The sequence below is a fragment of the Myotis davidii genome, unplaced genomic scaffold, assembly GCF_000327345.1.
Source record: "Myotis davidii unplaced genomic scaffold, ASM32734v1 scaffold370, whole genome shotgun sequence".
NCBI classification, from domain to species: Eukaryota; Metazoa; Chordata; class Mammalia; order Chiroptera; family Vespertilionidae; genus Myotis; species Myotis davidii.
The window spans coordinates 5,772,000-5,778,771 of NW_006288615.1; the positions used below are offsets into that span (position 1 = coordinate 5,772,000).

The 6,772-nt window shown below is 49.1% G+C and overlaps 1 protein-coding gene across 3 annotated transcripts in view; it reads left to right on the top strand.

Annotated features, from left to right (window-relative positions):
* The first annotated feature begins 648 nt into the window (after nucleotides 1-648).
* Nucleotides 649-6,772, top strand: part of ACKR3 (atypical chemokine receptor 3) — an 11,788-nt gene continuing 5,664 nt past the window's right edge. Inside the window, exons 1-2 of one of the 3 annotated variants that reach the window (XM_006760465.2) lie at nucleotides 649-785; nucleotides 4,503-4,588. The gene's annotated coding sequence lies outside the window, so the exon portion shown is untranslated. The remainder of the gene's footprint in view (nucleotides 786-4,502; nucleotides 4,589-6,772) is intronic. The other 2 variants (XM_006760464.2, XM_006760463.2) reach the window with 2 other exon arrangements.

Below are 6,772 nucleotides of genomic sequence, written 5' to 3' on the forward strand. Positions count from 1 at the left end.
GGTACCGTGTAGGAGCGTCAGAATACCATTTTGCTTAGGTTTTCAAGGCATTTGGGCCTAAAGTAATTTATTAAAAAAAAAAAGAAAAAATTCAAATAAAATCGATTGGAATCTATTCTACAGGTTCTTTCCCCCCACTTTTGGGGGTATATAGGATACCCATTGATTGCTCCTACAAAAACTGTGACTTCTGTTTTGAAGGAATTAACAAAGAAAACCCAGGCTGAATAAATCAACACCCAGGTTCAGAAGTTCAGAGCATTTGTCTGGGAACAAAGTCTTCCCAGAGCTGAGAGGCATTCAGAGGCAGCTCTTGGTGTTAATGGGAATGTTAAAGATATACCTGAGACCAGATAAATATTTGACGATTTCACCAAGCACTAAGGTTTCTTTGCAGTTTTTCTTCTGCTGACACATTTCCCCCCATGGGGCCTGGACCTTGTGGCTTCATTACACTTTGCAAATGAAGGAAGGCGGGGGTTTTCCAAGAGTGCGCTGGTGTGGAGGAGCTTTGCTGGAAGCAGCAGACCGGGCTTTACAAAGAGGGGTGTGTGTGCGTGCATGCATGCATGTGTGTCTGCATTTGTGATGGGGGTGGGGATGGGGGTGGCATGGGAGGGTTACAAAGCTGCCATCTAGAGGCGCCTTCCTGCAGTGTATATAATGTGAGCCTGCAGCCCTGGAGCTCACAGTTCCTCCAAACTGCTCAGCCCCGAAGGCAGGCAGGGAGCATAGGAGCCAGGGTAGGAGCCAGGAGAGCGAGCCCTAAGTGAGAGACAGCGGAGGTAAGGAAACTGCTCCCTCTTCAGCCGGGGTGGGAAGGAGGGGAGGCGGCAGGCAGGGTTTCTGCCCCTAAGCTGAGTGGTTTGTCAGAGGCTTCTTTCTCAGGGCTCTGATGGGCGCTTGCGATCCCGCAGGTCTGCCTTCTGAGAGCCCGGCTGCTTGTCGCATGGCTGCGTCGCTCAGTGTGCCTACCACCGCGGGGAGGGGGGCACCTCTCCCTGCAGAGAGTGAAAAAGGCAGTTTTCTTAGGTCACTTGTGGAAGGAACTTCCGTGTGTTGGTTGGGTTTGGGAATCTGGTGTTTATTTGCTGCGGTGGGGACTTAAGCTCCAGTACGCTGGGGACTTGGGGAACTGCAGACTGTTCACTCTGCTTCTCAAAGTTGGCACAAGGGTCAGCTTGGCACCCCGCTTCCCTTCTGGTATATCAACTGCTAAACAGAATCGGCAGTCCACGTGCAATCCCAGAAAGATGTACACTTTGTTCAGAGGCACCCTAAAGTGGAGCAGAAAACTGCTGAGAATCTCGGATGGTCCCGAGTGCGTCTGCATTCAGTGCCGTGGGGGATCACCGGGTCCCGGGAGCCAGGGAGCTCTGCCGCTGAATGTGCCACTCAGCTCTGCCTTCTGGTCTCCTAACGGCATCCTTGCTCATCTAACCTGAGCATGTTTGTTCTCTCAGAAGGTTAGTCCGACTTCAGTTGGGGAAAAGAGTCACAAGTCTAGGATTTTGTCATGTAAATATACTCTTCAGGTAAAACATAAATTTTGCTCAGTTTTGTTAGTATGCTCAAATATTGAGGGGGCATCTGAGAGTGACAACTTTGGAGTGAGGGCAAAGATGGGTGGTTAACTATGACTTGTAATTTCCAGACGGAATGAGAAGTTGTAAAAGTCAGACTGACTGTCTCCCTTGTTCTTTTTTCTTCCCTTCCCTTTCCTTTTCTTCCTTTCTTTTCTTTCTCTCTGGTCACAACAGAATAATTACATTTTCCAGAAGTGGAAGTCACCCCCCAAATTGGCTTACAGCCTTTTGAAGGTATTTGGTGCAGGGACACCCCCTGAAACTTCACTCTGCAGTCTCAATGATAACTTTTCCTTCTCTTTTTAAACACAGACGCTGCCTTTGTGTGCCTTTATTTATGCCAGGAAAATGCCAGATCCAATAGGCTTGCTTAGAAAAGAAAGTGGAGGCTGCTGGTGTCTGTGCTGACCCGTCTGTAGATTTTTAATGGATAAAGCGTTGCCTTCCTTCCACCAGCATGAGTTTCCCGATGCTCACTCAGCCTTCTCTAAGGCAGAGTTGCACACGGAGCTCTAGCTTGGAAACAATTTACTCTTTTCCCCCCTGTCTCTGCCATAAACACTCCAGTGTACACACAACTGCTAAGCTTGAGGCCACAATCTCCTGGGGGTAGGAGGGGTGGGGAGTGGAAAAGCAAAAAAAAAACAAACACAAAAAAACAAACAAACAAACAAACAGAAAACATTGAGAAAAAAAGGTGGAAAGGCAAAAGAAAATTGGAAAGTGCCTATTTTGCTGCCCGTGTGATTTTTTTTAAAGGGCAGCACATCACAATCATAGTTTAAAGAAAGTTCTGGAAAGGATAGCCGAGGCAGCATGCCTGTGCTTAAAGGGAGTTGGGACTCTGGAGGTGAGGTCATGCCCTGTTAACAGCAAGTCCTGAGAGAATGGAGAAGGTATTATGGTTTCTAGTCAGGCCCAGAACAGGCCAAGTATAGACTTTCTGAATTGAAGGAAAAAAAAAAAGAAAGAAAGAAAAGCCAAACAAAAAAAAACTATTTATGCAGGAACAGTGGCTTTTTGTGTGATCATTCTAGTTATGGAGGTTCCTGTTTTCCAGGCGACACCAGGGAAGTTGGTGGCAGTTTCTCAAACCTGAGGCTGAGAGTCACTCTAAACCCTGAGAGTAACTGACGGGAAGGAAAACAACCTTAACGATTTCAGGGCGAGATTTTCCCCTGTGATTTTGCAGAACATGAGCGGAATTGGGAGCTGAAAAGTATTTGCACTTTTAAATTAGGCAACTGAGAAACTTAATTTTACTCTTGGGAACAAAAATGGTACTAGAATGCCTTCCAAGTGGGCAGGTGCAATTTAGAAACTGTACTTAAAGTCCAGAAAATTATAGCTCCAGGACACATATTTGCTATTAAAATAATGACAAGCAAAAAAAAAAAAAAAGGAAAAAGAAACAGGGATGGTTCCCTAATCTGGACTACCTGAATGCTCTCTGCAGGGGTATTGCATGCTTTTTAATGTAAGAATCTACTAATTTAGAATTGGAAGGGGGGGGGGAGCCCATTATTGCTTCGTTATTAAAGTGATGGGGGAATTACATAATTTTGTAGCCAAAATTTTGCTGAGCTAGGAGTAGGTCTGTAAGCTGACCTGTGTTTTCCAAGTGCCCGAAGGGTGGAGAGCTGTGACTGTCCAGGAGGCCTTGACCTGCTATTGGCTAAGGGGCAGCGTGGGGACCTTTTGTGGGGACCTGTCTCAGTTTGAATAGAAGAGTCTGAGATTGTGGAGCATTCTCCTGGGAGCCCCATTGTGTGTGCCGGGCGCCGTGAGTGGCTCAGCCTGGCTGACCTCCTGCTGCCGGGACCCAGTCCTAAGCTGGGTGGGAATTAGGGCTCTAGTTACACTCGGCCAACCCAGGCGGCAGCCTTTGTGACTCGGGCCTCTGGGTCTCCCTTGCTGGGGGCAACTCTACTTCCCTGTCGGGCAGCTGAGCATAGCAGGCCAGATCAGGTTTCTGGATGTGGGGTTCATTTTATCCCCCAGTACTTAAGTGGATGAGGGTACCCCCAGAGTTAACATGATGCATGACTGAGGACCCCCGGAATAGGTGGTCTATACCCAAATTAGGGTATGGCCTTTTCTTTCCTTCTTTCTATTATTTTTCCAGTTCTCAAGTCATTCAGAGCAGCTCTTTACTCGGGTAGACTATGGCCACTCAGGGTCACTGTGTGTGTGTGTGTTCCAGTCGGCACTGCTCTCTGTTAGTTGGGACTGGGGGACAGACCGCCGAAGTGAGCTCTGGCCAGAGGAGCTGCCGGGGCTGAAGCCTTCCTGGACTGCCCCATAGATTTACTGCGGGTTTGGTAACAAAAACCTCCAAAATGAAAACCAAACCTATCATGTGCAGCTGCCTAATGGTTCTCTAGGCCCAGCGGATCCTCCTCATCTAGGCGCTGTTTAGAGGGGCGGGCTTTTACAGAGGCCCGAGCCCGGTTCCCCCGGATAAAGTCCCTGGAGGAGTTGGGAGAGAGGTAGCTGGCCCCTTCTCCTGACCTGCCTCAGTCTCCAGGTGATCGCCTCTGGGGACAGCACTGAGTTGCTCCCCAAACTTCAGCCCTGGGAGGACACCGTCCCAAATCGCAGGAAGCTATTAAAGAAGGTCCCCGTAGGCAGAGGTCCTGAAAGGGCCAGAGGGCCAGGGGCCCCTGTGACTGAGAGGTGCCGGAGACCCTGCCTGGCCTGCCTTATCTTACCTGCCCCACTGGAGACTGGGAGCGTTTCCTCTGCACCCTGCCACCGCAAGCCTACCCGGTTTGTGTCACCTCCATCCTCGCTTGCTCAAAACCTTTGTGTCTTCTGCAGGGACGGGCCCAGCCTGACCCCTCACCCCCACCAAGTCCTGATTCTTGCCTCCAGCTATTCAGCCAGGTTCGCTGACCCTCTCCTTTCTCCTTGAAGGCCCCACAGGCCTCGAGAGTGGAAATCCTCACCTCCTGCCCCAGGGCGGCCCCCGACCTCTGCTTCCTGACCCTCTCGGTGAGCTGGTGAGCCCTTGGGGGCAGGGCGGTGACCATGCTGGCTCGCTGTGCCCCAGAGTACAGCCCCCACAGAGGAGGCTCCACAAACATTTGGGGGCATGAAGCGGGGGGGATGGTATCTCCTCTCAGTGGGAATTTCAGAACAATCGCTTCTGGATGCCCATCTCCAGTGATGGCCTCAGATCTCTGGTCTCAGTGGGGCTTGATGAACTACTGATTCATTGACTATTGATTCATTGAACATCGACTTTGGGCCAGGCGACTTTGCAGGCGTGTCTGAGGATGAATGATGTGGTGGCAGGAGAAATGTACACCAGGCCAGGACGCAGCATGGAGATGCCGGCCTGGATGGGAGAAGGCCGGAGAAGCAGGGGACATGTTATTTGGGATGGGAGGGGCTGAGGAGTTAGTCGAGAAGGGTCTTTTGGTCTATGATGGGAAATTGCAAACATATTGAAGATGATTTAGGTGAACCCTAGCCAGACCCTGAACACTTGGCAGTCCATCCTGGAGGGAGTGACTGTTGGCCGAGAAGGGACAGTTTACTGCAGGACAAATCGCCACCCCGTGGGGACGCTAAGCTTAGAGGCCTCTGATTCTGGCTTGCCCCCAGCCCCCTGGGTGAGCTTCAGCAAAGCATTTGGATGCAGCTGAATACCTCAGGCCACTGGCTGCTGCCCACTGGTTGCCAAGGATACTTGGTGGGAGAATAATGAGCCTGAGAAGTGAGAGGCACGTCCCCAGGGATGTCCTTGTGGGGCACAGAGGAGCCCTTCCACCATGTGGGACATCAGTAGTAGACGAGGCCCTTGCAGACCCTAGACAGGGAAGGCGGCAGATGCTGGCCCTCTGCAGGCCCAGGACGAGCCACTGTCCCTTGGGGCAGATGCGCCATGTGTCCAAGTGCAGGTGTGGGACGGGAACCTCGTGGGCTCTAGGAGACTTGTGAGATAAAACACGGGAAGTGTCAGGAAAGAGGGAAGGGATAGCAGCCTTACTGCTTTCTGTTCTCACTTGGGTGTCTGTGGTCCAGAAACGTGGAATATGAACTTTATTGTTTTCTGAAACATTCCTGCCTCTATTAAAATTTACATAATTATTTTATTTTTCAATTACTGTTGACATCCAATATTATATGAGTTCCAGGTGTACAGCACGGTGGTTAGACATTTATATAACATATGAAGTGATCCCCCCAACAAGTCTAGCAACCACCTGGCACCATCCACAGTTATTACAATATTATTGACTATATTCCCTGTGCTGTACTTTATAGCCTCATGACTGCTTTGTAGCTGCCAATTCATAGTTTTTAATTAAAATTTACATAATTCTTAATGTCAGGTTTCAAATAATACAGAGGTTTATAGTGTCAAAAGTGCAATCCCCGCTTTGTCCTCTCGCCCCACCCTCCTGGCCCAAAGTTTTATACGTAATATGATTGTTCTTGTGCCTTTAAGCACAGACATTTAAATATAAAAATACACATAATGTTTGTCCCTTTTTACACGAAAGAGACCATGCTCTGTGTATGTGTGTGGATCTGAGCAGCATAGTAACTTTGCACATTCATAAGAGTCGGTCTCCTCTTTGTTTTCGCAGCTAAATTATATTCCACAGTGGATACGCTGGATTTATTGAACCATTTCTCCATTGATTGGCATTTTTGCCTTCAGATTTTACTAGCATGTAACCTGCATGTCAATAAACATTCTTGCGTGTACACTTGGGAACATGCGAATCTTTCGAGAGGAGGAATGTGTGCACTGTGAAGTCATGGAACTGGAAACATCTTTTATTCTATGCCCATTTTTTCCCTCCTTTTAGGAACACCCGACAGCCTAAGTGTTTGTGGTGGGGCGCATGCCCTGGCCCCTCTTTGGCGTGGGCTCAGAGTCACAGGGTGCAGGCAATGGGTAGCTTTGACTGACACCATGAAGTTGTTCCTAAACTTCAGCCCCTGTGGGGAGCCGATATAGCATTAAGCCTGTGACTGACCTGTTGGCAAAGTCACAAACAAGTCCCAGCTTAGAGGGCACAGTCCTCTTAAGCATAATTAGGCTTGACCTTATGACGCTCCCTAGATCTTCTCTGGGAAGCTAATGGGCTGATGGAAGGGCAGCAAGAACAAAAAAAGTCAAACTCACAAGAACAGTATAACTATGGAAACCAATACCTTGTTTACCTCTG